This window comes from Vulpes vulpes, chromosome 3, assembly GCF_048418805.1.
Source record: "Vulpes vulpes isolate BD-2025 chromosome 3, VulVul3, whole genome shotgun sequence".
NCBI lineage: Eukaryota > Metazoa > Chordata > Mammalia > Carnivora > Canidae > Vulpes > Vulpes vulpes.
The window spans coordinates 125,928,582-125,950,240 of NC_132782.1; the positions used below are offsets into that span (position 1 = coordinate 125,928,582).

Consider the following 21,659-nt stretch of genomic DNA (forward strand, 5'->3'; position numbering starts at 1 on the left):
TAATTCTTTGTTTGGAAAGTCACCGGCATTTACTCTTTGTACTAACCCGTTATAGTAGAAAGAAGACTGGATTCAGCCAGAGATGCTGAGTAGAGTTCTAAGGGCTGCCACGAATTAGCATCTGACCTTGGCTAAGTCCCTCAAACCTTGGGCTTGGGTTTCACTATTTATAAAACAGAGGAAATTGAACTACAAGTTATCTCAAAATTCTTTTGCATTAACCCTCACTACCACTATTGTTTATGGTGATAATATTTATGTTAAGAGGTATGGTTTAATTCAACAGCTTCCTCTTGCTGGTCCTCATTTTTCAGTTGTTTTTAGTAGAAGGATCAATTTAACTGACAATGTTGTAACATCCATTCAGATTATGCAGTCCAACCTGGAGGCTCAGGGGATTAACCTGCCAAATTTAACTGAGCTGGCAACAGAGGCAGGTTGATATCTCAAGACACCTGACACCTAGTCCATGAGCCATCAGACAGGCTTAGTGTGATAGTTACACCTCTTCCCACCCCACTCACCAACCTTTGAGCATGTATTCCATTAATTCATTGTTTTATATTTGGTGTATTTACATATTAACACATATAGTTAGACATACATTATTTATATACACTATTTATTCATATATTCAGAACATGTTTATTAAGTGCCTTCTTTGTAAGGCATTCTTCTAGGACTTGGGAGATTCAGTAGTGAAGACAATGGACAAAAATCCCTGCTTGTACCAGACCTTATATTCAACCGGGGAAAGACAAACCACAAGCAAGATAAATGAAATAGGAACAATCAATTGAAAATTAATGCTAGAAAGAAGAATGAAGCAGAAAGGCAGATAGGGAATGTAGGATGATGCAGTTTCACGTAAGATGACAGGGGAAAGCCTAAATGAGAAGGTGTCATTTGATTAAATACTAGAGGCAACGTGAAAATGAACCATGTGGCGCTTAGAAGAAAAATCATTCCTAGCAAAGGAAACAACACGGGGAACAGACAGACTGGAAGTGGAAGCATGCCTAGATGTCGAAGAAGAACGCGGAGGCTAGCATGGCTGTAGCATGAATTAGAGTGAACAAAAAGGGGGAAATCCTAGGAGGTGATATCACAGAAGGAACAGGTGACTAGCTCTCATTGAGCTGTTCAGTTCGTGGTAAAGTGCTTGGATTTTATTGGGTAAGATCTAAGGCCAGGAAACTTCAAGCAGAAATGACACCAGCTCTCTCGTGTTTTCAAAGGGGTATCATACACTACCAATGTGGTGCAACTGGAAATATTGGAAAGAGGCTATTATTTAAGATCCCCATTTCAGAGGCATTAAAATGTGAGAATGTCTTAGAATCAAAATACATTATTTTGCTTTGAATGCTTATATGAATTATTACTCTCATTATTCTTATTTTAATCATCATTTTCGCTACGGAATTCCACTTTTCTGTCCTTATTTCATCGCAGCTATATTTGTCTTTATTTTCTAAGAATAAACATTTGGTATTATATATATAACCCATTACCAATGGGAGACGTATTTCAATAGCAGGTTGACTTTCATGTTTTTTGGGGGGAGGGAGGGGACTTTTTTTTTTTACCTGTTTTGTTTGTAAACTATCTCAGTGAGGCCATTTATTACTTTATGAGTATGTGTACTCTTTGGGGTGATTATTTTGTTAAATCTTAGAGAATCTGGGCAGCCCAGGTGGCTCAGCGGTTTAGCACCGCCTTCGGCCCAGGGCGTGATCCTGGAGACCCGGGATCGAGTCCCACATCGGGTTCCCTGCATGGAGCCTTCTCCCTCTGCCTGTGTCTCTGCCAATCTCTCTCTCTCTCTCTCTCTCAATAAATAAAATCTTTTTAAAAAATAGATAAAAAATCTTAGAGAATCTGTCTAATGAGTTGTTAATGGGACGTTCACGGGATATCTGATGGTGGGCTGTGGATGCTACGGGATAAGCTGAGAGTAAAACTGCTGAAGGCCAAATGTTCCAAAGAGAATCTGGGTCTGCTGGAAGAAAGCTCACTCTTCTAGGTTGTTGGACGAAACTGTGCCATTTTCATAGCCAGATGGAAACTATTAACAAAAAGTATCTCTTATGTAGGATCAGGAAGGTACCTACACAAACTGTAAGTGCATTATTATTCTCCCCCGCTTAGCTTCTGCAGTCTAAAATTGCTATGCACTGCAGTGGGATTCTTGGCAGACTCCTCTACTAAAATTGGCTTTAGGAAACAGAGTATCTAAGTCATATATTTTATCTTTCTACCCTTCCTGAGAGTTTTAACATGATATCCCTGTCATAAGGGGTTTAGAAGAGTTTTCCCTTTATCAGTCTGAAATACCCCCTCATAAAAGCCCTTGGAAGTGGTGGTCTGGCTAGATCGTGCTTCTGCTCTGGCTAAGAGCTACTAGAGAAGTCCTGTCCTGTTCTCTGATCTCACTCCTGCCTACAGAAAGGAGGTTTGTAGCCTTCTCAGCACAGCATTGGGATTAAGAAGACTGATGACTGGTTAGACTGAGTTGTTTAAGCCACACTTCTGTCTTTATAAACTATGTGGCATTGGGTAAGACTAGCTGTTGAAGCCCTAGTTTCTTCAACAGTAAAATGGATATAAAAATGACAATACCTATCACACAGGGATTTTAAATGCATGAAATAACTATTGACTTTCACAGTATCTGACAATTTGCCTACTAGATGTTATGTATTACCATCACCTACCACCACCACCACCACCATCACTATGCCTACCACCATCACCACCACCATCATCATCATGAGTTGGTGAAACTGAAGTTGATTCCTTCTCTTCTTCCAGTATTTTGATCTCTGGAAGTACTTCATTCCTCTGCCAGGGTCTCAGTCTTAAGTCAATTTCTAGTGCTATTTCTTAATCTGTTCTCACCAGAGTGGAAGATGATGCATATGCTTTAAATATATATGATCAATTCTTGTCATTTTTTTGTAGCTAGAGATGAGTAATTTTCCTTTATTTGATGATTTCATCATTGTTTTAATGGGAAAGGAGTAAAGAGACATTAGGTATTTCCCCACACGGACTCATCTTCCCATAATTTCAATTCTAGGAAACTCTTAATTTATAATAAGCACAAAATGCCTAATTCAAATGAAGAATGAGCTGGCTCTATCTTTCCTAATAATTTACAAAAGCATTGTATGTCCTTTCCCTTAGTTATCTTCAATTTTATCAAGTTCTTTGGTATAAGGTACATTTGCATGGTGCCATCCAAGCTTAGAACATAAACACTTAAAAAAGTTAACCAAAGTGGGAAAGTAAGATGTGTTAGAACCTGGCAGGCCAAAGAAGTCTTTCTAGCACTCTGTTGCCCCTCTTGCCACACAGCAGGTTTCAATAACTCTAAAACTAGAAAATTCAATTCATAAAATAGCACAGAAAAGACTGAATTAAAAAGGATTAAAACTTGAATAATTGTTTTCACAAATCCTGGAAACGACTTGGCCCTCCGTTAGTGGAAAAACAGAAGAAGCAAGCAACCCTTTTTGCCAGGAAAATGTTGTAATACCAGAATAAGTAATATGAGATTGTAAGATAGTAAAAAAAAAGTGGGGGGAGATTTATATTTAACAGCAAGGCTAATGGGTAATTTCTAGCTTCAGTTATACTCAGCTAGAAATTAGCCACACAATTAAATGAAAACCATTAATACTAAGAGCTCAGGCAAACAAAACAGTCTTTTTCCAATACTGACTCCCTACTATAGTACCAGTAACAGCAAAGAGAATAATAACCATTTATTGCATTTCTGCCGTGGGCCATTGCATTAAGCTATATACTTTACATAAATTATTTCATTTAATCTGAATAATGTTACAAATTTGGTGTTATTATCTTCCTTTTACAAGTTAGGAAACTGGGAGAAAAAAATGAAAGAGATCACACAGTGGCATAATAGAGATTCAAACCAAGGTCTTGCCTAAGTCAAAGCCCATGTTTTTTTTCCACACTAACTAAACAGCACCAAGCTACAAGGTTGAACTGATTCAGCTTTAACTCAAGGAGTTTGTAATCTTTTAGGATACACGTGTGCAAAAATGAAATAAAAACCAAAGACTATATATAAGCTATGAAGTAGAATGTGATATAAACCACAATAGAGGAAAAAATTAAAGAGATATAGGAAGACACAGGATGGAGGATTAATTCTAATTAGATCAGGGGATATTTTAACTGTCAAATCAGTAGGCAGGGACTGGGGAAGAAACACCTGGATGAAGGTAAGGCATAAACAATACCACAGAGATGGCATGTGACAGACTACGACAAGAGACTGGATAAGAGGTAGGAGTGGAGTTTGGAAGTGGACAAGTGGAGACAAGAGATGCTGCCGGATAGGCTGATTGAAGATTCATTTATACCTGCTTGAGGGTATAAATGATATTGAGCACAAAATGGATTCTGCAGGAAATGGTAAATCCCTAAAAGTTTCTGACCAAGATAGAACTGTATTTCCTAAATCAGAGATATACAGGGATGATTAAAGAGAAAAGAAAGAGAGAGGAAAAAAGGAAACCCCTCCCTCCTGCTTGTGATCTCTCTCTCTCTCTCTCTCATACTCTCTCTCTCTCTCTCTCTCTCTCATGCTCTATCTCTCAAATAAATAAAAATTTTAAAAACCCAACAAAATACCAATGGCATTTTTCAAAGAACTGGAACAAATAATCCTAAAATGTGTACGGGAACACAAAAGTTTCCAAATAGTCAAAACAATCTTGAAGGAAAACAATCAAACAAAAACAAAAAACAAACAAGCAAAAACAGAGCTGAAGGTGTCAAGCCTCCTGTTTTCAAAACTATACTACAAAGCTATAACAACTAAATCACTATGGTACTGGCACAAAAAGAGACACAGATCAATGGAAATAAACCTACATATTCGATGGCCAATTAATAAACAACAAAGGAGGCAAGAATATACAATGGGGAAAAGACAGTCTCTTCTATAAATGACATTGAAGAAACTAGACAGCCACCTGCAAAAGAATGACACTGGACCGGTATCTTACACCACATACAAATATCAATTCAAAATAGGTTAAAGACTTGAACGTAAAATTAAAACTAGCCAACTCTTAGAATAAAGTAATAGGCAGTAAACTCCTTACCACTGGTCTTAGAAATATTTTTTTGGACAAGCTTCCTCAGGCAAAAGCAACAAAACCCAAAATAAACAAATGGGACTACATCATACTAAAAGCTTTTGCACAGTGAAGGAAACTATCAACAGAACAAAAAAGACAACCTACTGAAAGGGAGAATATATCTGCAAATCATATACCTAATAAGGGATTTTTAGCTGGATATTTTAATGATGCTTAAATTGCCTTAGAATTCTTCTAGACCAAAAAATAGTGATGTGGTTCAATTTGAAAACTAAAAAATTTGTTCCAGTAAAATGAATGCTTAATCCTACTCACTAAAATACAAAAATATATAAATATATAAATCTGGTTCTATTTTGGGGCCATATTCTCTTTTGATTCAATCAATTATTTTGTAGCACTATGCTTTCAAGGTTCTCAGAAAACTGTAGAACATTTTACTGGTTTGAAGTAAGTAATTCAAATGTCGTTTGCAATGAATATCCTCATTTCTGGAACATTTCTGTATGTCCAGTGCTCTGCTGCATATGGGGAGCAAGACATGTACCTGTTACAAGGGAGAGTAACCTGCCTCAGTGACAAGATGCTTTTGTGTCTAGATTGATACATGTACTGTCCACTGAGGCAGCTCCACTCTATTTTATCCTTCTTGGTTGCCTAAAGGTATTAATACATTTGGTTTGGTCTCCTCTTTTATTTTCCTGAATTTTAAAAATTTCATAATCACGTACATGTATAATAAGCTTCTCAAGTTTCCTCATCTGTAATATAAGGAGATATAAAGTCCCTACTTAATAGGATTCTTTAGAATAACATGTTGGTAAAGAACTGGGACTTAAGCATTTAGCACACAAGTGGCTAAGCATTTAGAGTGGCATTCTGAAGTGACCATGAAAGGATTAGTGTCTCAGAAATTTCCTGAATGAATCTGCCCACTCACTCAATTTGTAATACGTATTAGAGAATACGTATTGAAGATCTACATAAAACAAAAAATGCAAATAGACCTTTTGCTCCCATAACTCTGAAGGCATTTTAGAGCATACTTTCTAGTAACTAAAAATACCTGTTCAGCAACTTAAGAAGATCCACCATATTCCCAAACGTTTTCTTAGGCCTTTAGTTTTTCTTATTTATCAGAAATTAGTTATGAGTTTTTAGAAAATATATTAGTTCCTTCAACAGCTACTTGTTAAACCCAACTATGAGCTGAGTACCATGCTAGGGCTGGTGCCTCTGTGAAATATTTTCCTTCTTCTCTCACTCATTTTTTGGCATACTGATTTCATAGAAACAGATCGTTACCTGTCAGAAAAGTCTCCCGATTCTAATACAACTTCATGATGAGACCAATATGGAATGCCTTAACCTATGTTTCTCAAATTGGGATTCCTATGTCCACATTAACTCAGGGATCGCCTAGAGAATTGCTAGGGTCACGAATAAGCATGGCATAATCTTTTATGATATTTTCTGTGGATAGATATTTTATAGAAGGCATATACAAACATTTTTAAATTAACACAAATACAAATATACTATGGGGTAATGATACTCAAATGAGACTTTAAAATAGAAGAGCTTAAAAAATGCTGAGCTTACATGGAGTGGGTCTCTCTCAGATGACTGGAGTATCTGTTCCAACTTTTCCATATAGAAGAAAGTAAACTCTTTTGGTAAAAATGTTTGAATTACATACTATTATTGAAACATGTGTTAGAAGCAAATCTGCTTGACTGCTGAACTATATATTTAATAAATAATTAATATACTTCAGCATGATAATTCTAGGGGAGTTAATTGCCATGATTACCAACAATTTTGTCAAAGTATCATTTATAAAAATTACAGATTGAGAAAGCAGCTTCCACACAGTCTATCTCTACAGGAGTAGCTGCCAGGATGATGGAAGAAAACACCAGTCAAACTTTTTTCAATCACTGTGACCTATCACTGATAAAGAGCGGTCTAGAGGGGATTTCACTTACCTCTCTAAGAATTACCCTAGCTAACTATTCGATCACCCATCTTTCATCGCTTATCCCTTACATTACAATCTAGAACTAGTGACAAGTAAACATGCCTTTTCCTCACCCTATCAGTGTCTCCATTTGCAAGTACAGTAGTAAGAACATACAGACAGTACAATTAAAACTGGAGAGTCTCTCCAGTATCATGACTTAGCCCCTAACATCAAAATAGCTTATGAGTCCACCCAAAAGCATTATTGGAAGAATTTTTTTCTTCATTAACAAATAATGGCAATCTCACAAAACTTAGCTCAATGTGGAATCATTTATGAGGTTAGTAACATCTTGATATAAAAACGGATATTCCTGGCATAAGCAATAGTAATTACAAGTCATTTTTTTTTCTTTTCCCAGTTTTATAGAGATAGAATTGACAAAACTGCATACATTTGAAGTGTACATATAATGATGAATCATTCTTATTTGGAAATATAGATACAAAAATCCTAAAACACGAGCAATGGGACTCCTTACAGGGAGCCTGCTTCTCCCTCTGCCTGTATCTCTGCCTCTCCCTCTGTCTCTCATGAATAAATAAATAAAATCTTTAAAAAAGAAAAAACAATGCTGAGCAAGCCATATCTACTAATAGTCAGATTGAATTTACCCAGGGATCCAATGACGGTTAAAATGAGAAAATCTCTAAGTGTAAATCACCACATTAAGTGTATAATGGAGAAAAATCATACAATTATATGAGTAGATGCAGACAACTACTTAATAAAATTCACCAATGAACCAACTTCCTATCACAGAGAATAAGAACTATCTGAACCTGATTAAAGATGGGGGAGGGGACTTCAGCCAAGATCACTACTAATGAAAAAAATCTTGAGAGCATTTATGTTAGCATCAGGAATAATACAAGAATGTCCCATCATTAATAACATTATAACATATTTTTAGCCAGCTCAGTAAGAAATGAAAATATATATTTATAAAATATAACAGCTGAATAAATACCAAATATCAAGTAAATAACAAAACTATCAATATGTACCCACGATAGTATTTTCTACATAATAAATCCCAAAGGGCCTACAAATTATTAAAATTAAAACTAATTTAGAAGATTGCTGGATAGAAGATAAATATGTTCAAATGAATTACATTTCTACACTCAAGCTGAAAACAAAGTTGTAAAATAAATTTTTTTAGATTTATAATTTAAGATAAATACAAGTAAAAAAAGATAAATAAAGTAAAAAAATAAGGTTTTTAGGAACATATTTACCACAAAAAGTAGAACTTTTTGGAAAAGGCATTTTTGAACTTTACTGAGAAATATCCAAGAAGACTTAAATAAATGGTGATCTGAAAAATCATTCTATTTTATATCTTCTAGCTAGTTCTCTTTCCTCTAATTTCAGCTTAAATATGTTTCTCATATAATCCTTTTCAGAAAAGCATTTATGTACAAAGTAGCTTCTTATGTTGTTGTCTATTTCAGTCTGTTGTTCATTTCCTAAACACTGATTAGAAATAGCTATTATTTTTATTTGCCTATGTTGAAATGTAAGCTGTTCCAAGAGGGCCATGTGTCTATCTTTTGACCACTGTACATCCCTAGTGCTCACACTATGTGGGAATTTGATAATTATTTGTTGAATTGATGAATGAATTTAGAAAAGTGAAATATTAGTAATGAACCATGGCTTGTTTCCCTACTGCCTTTCCAATGATTATTTCTTTACACTTTGAAATACCACACAAAATTAAAATGTCCCCGGATCTAACCCTAAAGTCATATTATCACTAAAATTTTGAACAAAACAATTTGAGAATAACAGCTATTCTTTCTTAAAAATATCTTCATTGTTTTCTTTTTAAAATGGCTTCTCTATCATTTCCTTTTATGGGAAAAAAGTCAACCATTCAATCTATTTATTCAAATGCTAAAAATTTCTCTTCATCATCAGAAAAGCTGGGAAATTATCATTTTGAAAAGTTCTTGAAAATAATATACCTAAATAAAAAGATTTAGATTGCCACTCCATCAGAAGACAATAGAAAATTCAAAAATCCAATTCTAATCTGACAGCTACGTCTTCTTAACAAGTATTAATTAAATTGCAGGGGAGAGATAAGAGGGCTCTTAACAATAAAATTTTATTATTTTCTGATTCATGAGAGAGGTAAGAATTGTCTGGAGAAATCAGATGCTTGATTATACAATGCTGCTCAGGCATACATATGATTACTAAGTAGTATCTTTGTGATATACTTTACAATACATACATTTCTTAAACACTAGAAAACTTTCTCCCTGAAACCCACCGGTAATTTTGTTATCCAAATGTAATATGTTCAGGAAAACACAATTCATTTTCTAAAATGACTATTTGAGTCATAAACACCCACAAATGTAGTTGACACATCACCTTTCAAGTCAGCATCTCTAGCACCACTAACATCCCTCAAGTAAAGAATATGATTTCTTATAACATTGGAGGCAACAAAGCCAATTATTTAAATGATCCTATTTTTAAAAATATAGTGATCTCCTTTGAATCTTCTGCACAACAGAGATCTAGTAAATACATACTGGACTCAAGAGCATTCATTGCTTTCTAGGTGTTTCCATGAGTCTTGTTCAAACAAACCTTTTTAAAAAGGAATGAGGGCAGCCCCAGTGGCTCAATGGTTTAGCACCGCCTTCAGCCAGGGCCTGATCCTGGAGACCAAGGATCGAGTCCCACTTCGAGCTCCCTGTGTGGAGCCTGCCTCTGCCTGTGTCTCTGCCTCTCTCTCTCTCTCTCTCTCTCTCTCTCTCTCTCTCTCTCTCCCCCCCGTGTCTCTGCCTCTCTCTCATGAATAAATAAAATAAAAATAAAATAAAATAAAATAAAATAAAAAAGGAATGATGTATCTCCTTAAAAAGAAAGTCAAGGTCTTTGACTCTTTAGACGCAATAATTTCCTGTGTTTGTTTCTGAAAAGCATATTCTAAATTTAGAAAAACAATATGCTATATTATATTATATTAATATTATGCTATTTTATATTATATATTTATATTTATGTTATTTATTTTTATTATATAATATATATTATAAATAATATATTATTTATATATTTATATATTTTATATATTATATATTTTATATATTTATAGCAATATGCTATATATATTACATATTTTAACTAATCTCATATTGCTTTTCTAATATGCTATATTACCATTAGGTTTTACTGAGGTTAAAAGTTATTTCAAAGCAAAATCTAAACTTCTGTCTTTCACAGACTTTTAGAGGCTCTAAAATTTTCTGTCCAGTAATGCTTTCTATTCACTGTTTAACCAAACAATATCTCACATATTATCCCATTTAATTCTCACTTGTAAGACAAACATTATTTTTCCCATTTTACTAACAAGAAAAAAGTAAAGTTTTTGAAGTTTCAGTGATTTTTTCTATAATTTCTTCCTGGAACCTGAATTCTCTAATTTGTAATCCAACCCTCAACAACATTACTAAACTCCAAAATGGGCCAGTGAACTTCATTCAGAGCATGAAAAAACAGTTCACAGGCTATATATAGGAACTTCCATTTGTATGTAACTCTTTTTTTTTTTTATTGACATTATAGTTTCAAGTGTATAACATAATGATTCAGTATTGTACATACAGGGAAAGTGATCACCACAATAAGTCTGGTTAACATCCATCACCACTCAGTTACACATTTTTTTCTTGTGAGGAGAACTTTTAAGATCTACTCCCTTAGCAATTTTCAAATTTATAATACAGTATGATTAACTATAGTTACTATGCTAAACATTACATTCCCATGACTTAGTTATTTTATGACTGGAAGTTTGTACCTTTTGACAACCTTATATTTAACTCTCATTCAATGTTTTTAACGTATTTGCACAGTTTATAATACAGATAAAATATATGAATTTAGTAGAATAAATTGATAATTTATGAATTTAAAATGTATATATAGTAGGTGATATGCTCAGAAATATTATATTTAAGTGATGAAGCATGTGGTCAAAGAGTCTAGTGACTACATGTTATCTTTGCTGAAATACAGTGTACGTTACACTTTTATTCAAGTGAATTCTCTTGACGTTACTTTCAGACATTCATCTCCTTTCCATCCGAATTCCTACCAAACCTAAAACCTTAATTAGATATGACCCTTTGGGACGCCTGGGTGGCTCAGTGGTTGAGTCCCTGCCTTCGGCCCAGGGCATGATTCTGGAATCCCAGGGTTGACTCCCGCGTCAGGCTCCCTGCATGGAGCCTGCTTCTCTCTCTGCCTGTGTCTCTGCCCCTCTCTCCCTCTCTGTGTCTCTCATGAATAAATAAATAAAATCTTAAAAAAAAAAAAGATGATATGAGATATGACCCTTCCTCTTTGACCCAATCAACCAAACTACCATACGTTAAAAAGCAGCTCTTGCAACATATTCTAAAACAGAGCTAGCCAACAGAACTTTCTGTGATGACAGAAATGTTTTATTTTGGAGTGTTCAGAATAGTAGCAATAGCCATACGTGACTACTGAAATATAGTTAGTTCGCCCAAGGAACTGAATTTTAAACTGTATTTAATTTTAACTAATCCAAATGTAAATGTGAACAGCCACATGTGACTACTGGGTACTATCTTGTACAGCATAGCTCTGGAGAGCTATGATTAATATAACTGGAGTAGCATATATGCTCAAGTATATGAGTTACAAGGTTCTCTACCACAAAGTTATCCTTTAATAAAGCTCTTACTTGTTTTCCTAAAAAGCCTCTCATATTATTGAATATTTTCTGAATTACTTCATTCTAAAAAAACATGATAGTAACCTTAGAAGAAATATTAGCACGCAATAAACTCAGTTAATGGTACTTTTGGATATGTATATATCCACTAATAGTCCACTAGTGCAATTAGGGGTTTTTTGTTGTTGTTGTTGTTGTTGTTGTTGTTGTTGTTTTGAAGATGATAATGCAATAATTATTTTTAGGAAATAACTCATAATTTAAGTGTTTGATTGTCATTACAAATAAGTATTTTAAAGTCTACTTTTAAAAACACTGCAAATAGACAAACAAAAAGAGCAACAAGTCAAGACAGCCTAGTTCTATCATACATAAAATATATTCTAAAACCTCCATTATTGAAATAGTATGGTTGTGATGTTTAACAGGTAGATCAAAGGAACATACAAAAAGTTTTAAAATAGGTGCATATGAGAACAAAAATTTTCGAATGCCTGAAAGTATATTTCACAGGTAGCATCACAATTACTGGCACAATTATTCAAAAACATGATTATTTATAGACAGTTTGGACACAACTGGATAGTTATCTAGAAAAGAATATAGTTGAATCTGCACCTCACATTCATAACTAGAATCAATTCCAATGGCTCAAAGATTCAAATATAAAAAAAAAAACCCCACAAAAGTTAACAGAAGAAATATGAGACAATTCTTTTATTATCCTGAAGTGAGGGAGGACTTTGTCACATGTACTTAAAACTAAAATCCTTTAGAAAAAGATAAATCTAACTTTATAAAACATAAACATATTTGTATAACATATACATATTTGTATAAACAAACATATTTGTATAACAAAAATCACTATAAAGAAAATCACAATACAAATGACCCCCCAAAAAAATAACTCTAATAAGATTCCCTAATAAGAATCCTGTAAAAAGCAGGGAAAGACCAAGAATAGAAAAAATCCAATGATCAAAAAATCAGCAATCACAAAAAAATGAAATAAAATTTTACATAAATTAAATAAGATTTAATAAACTTAATACTATTAAACATATAAAAATGCCTAATCCCACTCATCATAATAGAAATGCAAATTAAAACTACTATTCTTCACATATCAGATGGGAGCATTCTAGTTTAACATTGAAAAGCCTAGGGTGGAGGGTACAGGAGTAAACAAGCAGTCAAAAACATCCTGGTGAGAATGTAAATACATCTCCCAGTGGAAAACAATTTGGTGGTAACAATAATAACAACATCAATAACAACAGCTAATTCTTTTAACCCTTCCTTTGTACCAGGCACTATTCCAAGCACCTTATATGTGTTAACACATTTGGCCCTCTGAGCTAGGTACTCTTACTTCTACTCTACAAATTAATAAATCAAGAACAAAAAGTTAACTAAGTTGTCCAAGATTCCACATTTAGTAATGAAATATCAAAACTGAATAACCTCGGATTCAGCAATGTAACCTCCAGGTATTTATTCTATGGATCTACTGGTACATTTATAAAATAATATTTATATTAAGTTATTCATAGAAACATTGTTTATAGCAGCAAGAGATCAGAAGTAAATAGGCACCAGTAGGAGTCAAATTAAATCAATTCTGATACATGCATACAATGAAATACCATGTAGCTGTATAAGGCCAGTCACTGTAATGCTGACCAGGATATTATATTAATAAGGCAAAGTGCTGAAAACTTTATAGCATATTACTACATTCATTAAGAAAAGGGAAATCAGGATGTATATTTGTATTTGTAGTACATCCATGAAGAAACATGGAAGGCCAGAAAAGTGACTGACCAACAGGATGGACTTGTAATGTGGGTGGCGGGAGTTGGAGGACATAGTCTATGGGGATGGGACGATGACTTTTCATTAAATGTGAGTTTTAAAATTCATAAATTTTGAATCATGCGAAGGTATTACCTATTCAAATAAATCATTTTAGTTTTTTTTTTTAAAACAACATGCTAAATTCTTACTTTAGAATTCAAAAACATACATGTTTTGGAAGAAATGAAACACTGAAGTTCCTTATGTTCATAAATGCATACTGATGGTTGGAGATAACATCTGTAGGGACATATCATGTAAGGATCCAAAAGTAAGGCACAGAAATAGAGACTCTGGGCTCCTTTTTCCTTATTGTTGAACTGTGTGAATATATAACCTTTTCTAATGAAGAGGGAATGTTAGATGACTCAAAAGAGATGTTAAAGATGCATGTGAGTAGAAAAAGGTGATATTTCTACATTAATATATTTACTTAGTTATTATTAATTCTCATTATTCAATATTAGAAAACCATAAATTTATACATTGGTGTGATCTTAAATGTGTATAACTAAGTTAACCTAAATGTTATAACTAAAAATTTGAGATTGAACAAAAACCTCGACTTGTAGGGAGTGATCTTCTTTGGAAAGCTTGCGTTTGCCGTTCTCCATGTGACAGTGATGACCATATCTGGTGCGTGGGCATGCCCTTTCTGTATCCTTATTTCTGGACTACCCATGACGTGTCCAGGATTTTCCTGGTGGAAAGATCTGTTTTGAACACATTTCTCTGTCCACTTTCCTACTCATTTGAGATTAAAAGCTTCAGGATCAGAGGGTCTCCTGGCAGGCAGAACCAGTTGAGGTTTGTATATTTTTGAAAATGCCCCAGTGATCTTGAACTCCTACCCTTTCCCAGGCCACACTGCTGTTGAGAACCACTGACACACACTAGGGAAGAAATTGTGCTCCTTTAATTCATTTCACACCCTCTTTTTACTGAGAGATAAGCAAAGCAGGTCAATTTACTCTGAAATTAATACCATGAAAACTGCCAGTTCACCGTGACAGAGTATTTCAAATCACCACTAATGTTCTGCAGCAGGAACGGCAAATGGAATTTATCACACATGCAAACTCTGACTGATTGATAGGAGTTAGCTGAAGCATGTTGATAAGCATCTTTTCAAATGTTGCCCTGGAAACAGTTTTATATCGAATCGAATCTAATTGGAATACAGTTTAACAGCACCCTTTCTGGAGTCCTGCTTCGACAACTCTGACGTGTGCAATATTGAACCTGTACCTTTCTCACTCTATGCCTCAGTTTTCACATTTGTAAAATGAGGAAGTAATAGTTCCTACACCTCACTGTATTATGTGAGATGTAAATGAGGTAAAACATCTATAGCACTTAGAAGCACAGACAGTGATTAAGAAATGTTAGCTATTACCACCAACACCACCACCACCACCATCATCATCATCATCATCATCATCACCATCACCATCACCATCATCACCACCACCACCACCACCACCACCACGATGTTAGTTTTAGCATGACATACTGACCTGGTAAAATAAGTCTACATAATAATTCCTTAAGAGAAGAAAAAGAAGAATTTCAGCTTTCTGAGATCACCAGAACTCTCTATGTTCCAAAGTGTTTTCAAGTTGCAATTTCCAATGCATTATGATCTCTAAGTATGATTTTTTGGAGACGATAAAAGGGGAAAGCATAAACAGTTAAAATTCCATTCTGTTTGGATTCTAGTAGAAAATAATTGTCATTTGTCTTAAAATATTCTGGGCTTCTGACCCACCCTATCAGAAAAAAAAAACCTATTTACAAAATATGGGGTGTGCAGTGCCAGGTCATAGGTCTGGCTCTGCTGTTTGACTAGCTAATGGTGGACAAATCACTTAACCTATCTTATCAAAGCCATCACCACTACCACCTTGGTTTATGCCATCATCTTTTCCTACTGTCTTGGACTCTGCAGGTCTTTTTGTTTCCCTTGCAGGAAACAGAGTGAGCATTTGAAAGCGACTACAAATTCTTCCATTTCCCTTTCTCTTCCTGAACAATTCAGTCCTGAAACTTACTTGATGGGGCTGAGCAAAGCTGATGTCTATGTTCGTGGAGGAAGGGAGGCAAAGTCACAGTGGCCCAGAGCAGGACATCAAAGCATTCACAAGACGATGAAGTAGACCCTTCAAAAAGTAGTCTGGAAAGGGAAGTCACAGCCCAAGCAGGGTGAAGAGAGTGCCTTAATGTGTGTGTGTGGCAGGCAGGGGGCATGGGGAAACAGAATCCTAGAGTGTAAAAATGCCTTGCATGGGTGTGGCCCAGCATAGGGCGCAAAAATCCAAGTTGGGTGAGGTACTTAGGAAAGAAGCTGACAAGATCTATGCAACATTGGTTACAAATGGGATTGATCAAATAGGAAGCTATATGAAGGATACTTGGAACCTGTTTCTCATGGTCAGAAGGGAACTACAAAAAAGGAAAGAAGGAAAACTAGGGTGAACCCTTATGATGCTGTGTTTGAACTGGAGGCACTGGTATGAATTCCGTTTTTCATATATGTAATCAGACAAATAAATACAGATACAAAGATGTGTGTTTGTGATTCTACATAGATATATTCCCTATCTCTATCCACTCAGGTCTTAGAATCAGTGATACCTCAATAGCAGCAAACACATCTAATGCCAAGATATTGTATTCTACATACAATTTTTCCCACTAGAAGTAAGCAGGGCTTGTTGGAAAAAGTGCTGATTCCAGGGCTGGTGCAAGAGAAGGATAAGGAAAGCCTGGAATGTCTTGTTGTATGAGAAAGAATGATGGGAGCACGTCAAAAAGGAAAAAAAAAGAAAAACCCACCTTGAAGACTGCCCTATTATTAGCCAATTTGGGGCAATTTGCATATAAAAATACACAGTGATAGTAATGGACCTACTGACTAACACAGAAAACCACACACACACACCCCAATTGGAAGTTAAACGTACCATAAGGAATGGTATAATGACACAGTCTCAAAGTAGCTCTGCACAAAGTTTTTATTACCTGCAAAGGTACAGGAGTGATTTTACAGTGGAGAAGCTTAGCAGGCATCACCTTGGTCAACTGTTTAGAAGAGGACATCATCATTAATGGGACAAATAAAAATCCTGTGCTTCTTAACAGAGATCAACGAAAAGATCACAGCATCACTTGAACACTATTCCTGCCAAACACTGATAATTTAAATCTAATCACAGGGGAAAGTCAAACAAGTGGGTATGGGAGGTATTCTGCATAATAACTGGTCTCTACAGTGTCATGGTCATGAAAGTCAGGAAAGATGAAAGACTTGTTGAAGACTGAAGAAAAAATGTAACTAAATGCTGTCAATAACATTATAGAACAGGGGCAAAATCTGAGTGAGGTCTGAGCATTAGATGAAAGTCATGTTTCAATGTTGCTAGTTGTCTCATGGTTATGTAGGAGAGTGTTCTTGTTTGCAAGAAACATGCACCATCAGGAGTCATAAGTACAACTTACTTTCCAATGGTTCAAGGGAAAAAAAATTTTTTTGAGCTGTCCTTACAACTTTTCTGTAAATCAATTTAAGATTTAAAAAATACTGGGACACCTGGGTGGCTCAGCGGTTTGAGCATCTGCCTTTGGCTCAGGACGTGATCCCGGATTCCTGGGATCAAGTCCCGCATCGGGAACCTGCTTCTCCTCCCTCTGCCTATGTCTCTGTCTCTCTTTCTATGTCTCTCGTGTATAAATAAGTAAAATCTTTAAAATAAAAAAGGTTTAAAAAATACCAAACTTAAAAGCACACAGCACACCACATCATATGTCTTCCCTGGTTGGAACTTACCAGTGGCTCCCATGGCAACTAGAATAAAATGCAAGACCTCTGTGTTCTTATCCTGCTTGCTAGGTCCGGTCTTCACTGCCAGCCTCTACCCCTTAGTCTTCTGTACTGTAGCTACACTAGCTGTAACTAAGCTCCCGGAACATGCAGAACTCATTCCCATTTCAGAGTTTTGCAAGGGTTCTTCTTAGAACACTCATGTCCAGATCTTGAAATGATTGCCTCTTGTCAGCATTCAGCTGTCCTCTCAACACTCCCTTTTCAGAAAGGCCTTCTCATCCCTTCTTGGCAGTCTCTATCAATGATTTAATTTAAATTTATTCTTATCAAATTAATTTGTTAATTTGACATTAGCATAGTCATTTATTGATTTTATTTTCCTTTATTTTCAATACCCCCCACCTAGACTGTAATCACCTTTCAGGATAGGGGCTTTGTCGGTCTCCATCCCTGCAATTTCCCCACAGCCAAGTCCTTAGATAGAGAATGAGCTAATAACTTGGCTGATTGACAGTCTAGGCCTTAATTTCCTCATCTACAAAATGGGAATAAATTACTATCTATCTTATAGTATTATACATGGAATAATAAATGCAAATGATTAGCACAGTGCCTGGCACACAACAGTTACTAAATAAATCCAAAATATGCATATACAAGGGAAAGAACTAGTTTGGGTCTAGAACCTCTTTGAAAGTTGAATGGTGCTTTATAGGGTATCTCCCCCTAAATTTACAGCCTTATTGACTATGATTTAATAGAAAGAAGAATGCTTACTTTCCAAAGCCTAGATATATAACTAATCAAAATGCACTTTATTTAGTGATATGGCACTGTGCTAGAAGAAAAATCACTGGTTCTATTCTTTGTAGAAATATATATATATATATATATATATATATATTATTTTTAGAAGTGCTAGTTAAATGATTCATACTTTAAATAATGTTTATAATACCATTATATATTCTCTAACATATTATTCTTTTATACTTTCTTCCTCCTACTTACCAAAATTTTTACTGACACAAGCTCTAGATTTATAAACATTAATTCATCTTCAAAAAATCTTTCTTCAAAGTAAGCATTATTTCTGCATGTTCATGGATAAAGAATAATTAATGTCTGATTAAGGTCACAAGTTAAGTAAAAGTGAATCAAAGCCCTCTCCAGGCTGCAGACTCCCAGTGTGTTATTGCTCTAAGCATAATCAAATATTTATTGAGTGCCCAGGCAGGGCCAGGAGTGAAAGAGATATGTAAGACAGACCCTTAGGACACATTTCTTATTAACAAAAAGTCTAAATTAAAAGGAAATTGAATCTATTTTGAGTTTCTATATGGGACAGCTATTTAAACCATTATATCTATGGTGGGTATAACTCCACAGACAAAACCATAAATCCACAAGGACACCATAAGTAGAATTTCTTAAATCCTGAGAAGAAATGACTAGAATTTTAAACCACTTCTTTCACTTATCCATTTGTTACTTTTTCTGTTGCAGTTAAGACAGTGGGGGGAAAAATGTTCCTAGAGAAAGACACAGAGCTAACAATCTTCCTTTAGAAAATCATCTACAACGTTACACTGCCTCTGTTTTTCTACAGTCTTCCATTGTCTTCTCCCTCCTTCCAGCCTCACCCACCACAAGCATACACAAGCCTTATTCATCAAGACTCTAGGTTTATGTGTTCTTTTTTCAAATCAGTAAATGTTAAGGTACAACGCATTCCCTAAGCAAATTTCATGGGTAAAAATTTTGGAAGTAATACAAATTTTTCACTTCACCTTCAAATATTGCCTGATTAATTTTCCTGGTAACAGTTAAGATGAGCTAGTCAGTGTTCAGGTTTGTGTTCATGATAGACGTGTTCGTGTTTGTGGATTCCTCCCCCCCCATCCCCCCAAAAAAGTGACTAAAACATGCGTTTTTTGGTCACAAATATAAAGATGTGTTGATCTTTGAGTTGATTTGAAATACTTTACCTCTAGCTCTTTTTGTTAGTATGTTTCTTACTGTTTCATATTAGATTTGATATAGCTTCAAAAGCTATACTATACAACTAGATAAAACACAGTAGTAGATAAAGGAATGACTACAAAGGGGAAATAAGAGTAGGGAAAAATCATGGTCAAAGCCAGGTGTGAGGCTGACACAAAGGACACACATACTTGCCCGGCAGGTCTAGATCTGAATTGAAGCTCTTAATAGCCTAGGAACTAATGTAAAAAGTGGGATGGGATCAGGTATAAAAGCTGATGTGTACATGCTGGAAAAAAGCTAATGGTTCAGGAGAAATTAGATCCTATTGCTGGTGCTGAGACATAAATGAAACTTTTCTCAAGAGTCCTCATAAATGAAAAATAAAATGTAGTCAGTGCTGTTGATGCTTATCATAAAGGGATTTACGGTTCTCCTCCTTAAAATGTCCTTCATTATAAATCAATATCATAATACCAAGTACAGTTTAGTTTAAATAATCCTATAAAGTCCGAAACACAACTTTTTGATAGTCTGTACAAATTCAGATACATTTTAAAGTATCTATTCAATTTCCTAGAGTGACTAGCGGGGGTCAGTCAGAGTGTCCACTTTTCAGTCCAAGTTAATTGCTGCTGCTTCTTTTTTTAATATATTTTTTTGACAATGTGAAGGTCTAAGAAGAGAAATTACAGCTACCACTTACACTTTGCTCCAGAAGAATGAAACATCCAATATATACTTCAAAAAAAAGTTTTTTTAAATATTGTTTATAGAAATATTTACAATCTAACACTAGAGTTAGACACTGAGTTAAGAGTTTTCAGATGCAAAAGAAAAACCCTTTCAGATGCCGATTTAACAACACTCTAAGGAAGATACTCCCCATGACTGTTATAGTTGAGGAAATTAAAGCAAGGAAAATGTAGGTAACTTGCCTAAAACCACAAAGGCACACAATCCTGTGGTTGAAATCACATGCAACTCTGCAATTGCATTTGAAACCTTGTATGAAATACTTAGCAGGGAGTGCTCTACTTAAAATGCCAGGAGCATAAAAATAAATGTTAGAGGGGAAAATTAATATAGTAAAATTTCAAATGGAGATCCCAAGCTCAAAAGATTTTTAGTCATAGGGTAGACATGACTTTTTAGCATTGAATCAAATATCCATTAGCCTCCTTTAAAGTTTATATAAGGGGATCCCTGGGTGGCAAAGCGGTTTGGCGCCTGCCTTTGGCCCAGGGCGCGATCCTGGAGACCCGGGATCGAGTCCCACATCGGGCTCCCGGTGCATGGAGCCTGCTTCTCCCTCTGCCTGTGTCTCTGCCTCTCTCTCTCTCTCATTCTCTGTGACTATCATAAATAAATTTTTTTTAAAAAATTAACGTTTATATAAACAGAAGTACATGTTTTGTTTTTTGCCCCCCACCACTCAAGCCAATGCCCTGAATGAGAGGCCTGCCAGTAAAGGTACAGAGGGAGAGGAATTCTAAGCACTGCCAGGGACTTTGTTCTGGAAGGAGAAGCTGCTGAAGGCCATTTTAATTACAGCCTCCCCCATTCTCTCATCCCTAAATCCTACCGAGCTGTGGTATACTATTCTAATATGTGCTACACTGTGTATTTGTGGCACATATGTATTAGTTGTTTACCCAGAATCCATTCCCCACTTCCTTTCTTACTACCTGAAAGAGCCCTAGTTTTTTTCTGGTGTTTGCAGCAGGGAGCATATTGTTAGCTTCTGTAAGTCCATTCTGATGGTCACATTCCCACTCCAAGTAACTGACTTGATCATGGAGTTTTCACAACTCTGGCTAGTGAGAAACAAGGAACAGTCTGCTTGGATGCCTTCTAGAATAAATGGATAAAAGAAAATATACAAGAAAAAAGTCCCTTTTCCTTCCACCAGATAGTGTCACATCCTTTACCACTGGATGAGAGTGGTATATGTAAATGTGTGTACCTGTGTGTATGTGAGAGACACACACAAAGATGTAAACAGACAAAAAAGAAGCAGAGAGAGGAAACCAGATACTAATAAATGAGGCATACAGAAAGGAATAAATGTGTAAAACGTCAGGGGAGAGAGATAAGACA

General features: G+C 35.3%; 1 protein-coding gene across 7 annotated transcripts in view; it reads right to left on the minus strand.

Moving 5' to 3' along the window:
• SNX7 (sorting nexin 7) overlaps window positions 1-21,659 on the minus strand; it is a 152,848-nt gene that overhangs the window by 84,882 nt on the left and 46,307 nt on the right. The gene's annotated exons all lie outside the window — the stretch shown is intronic.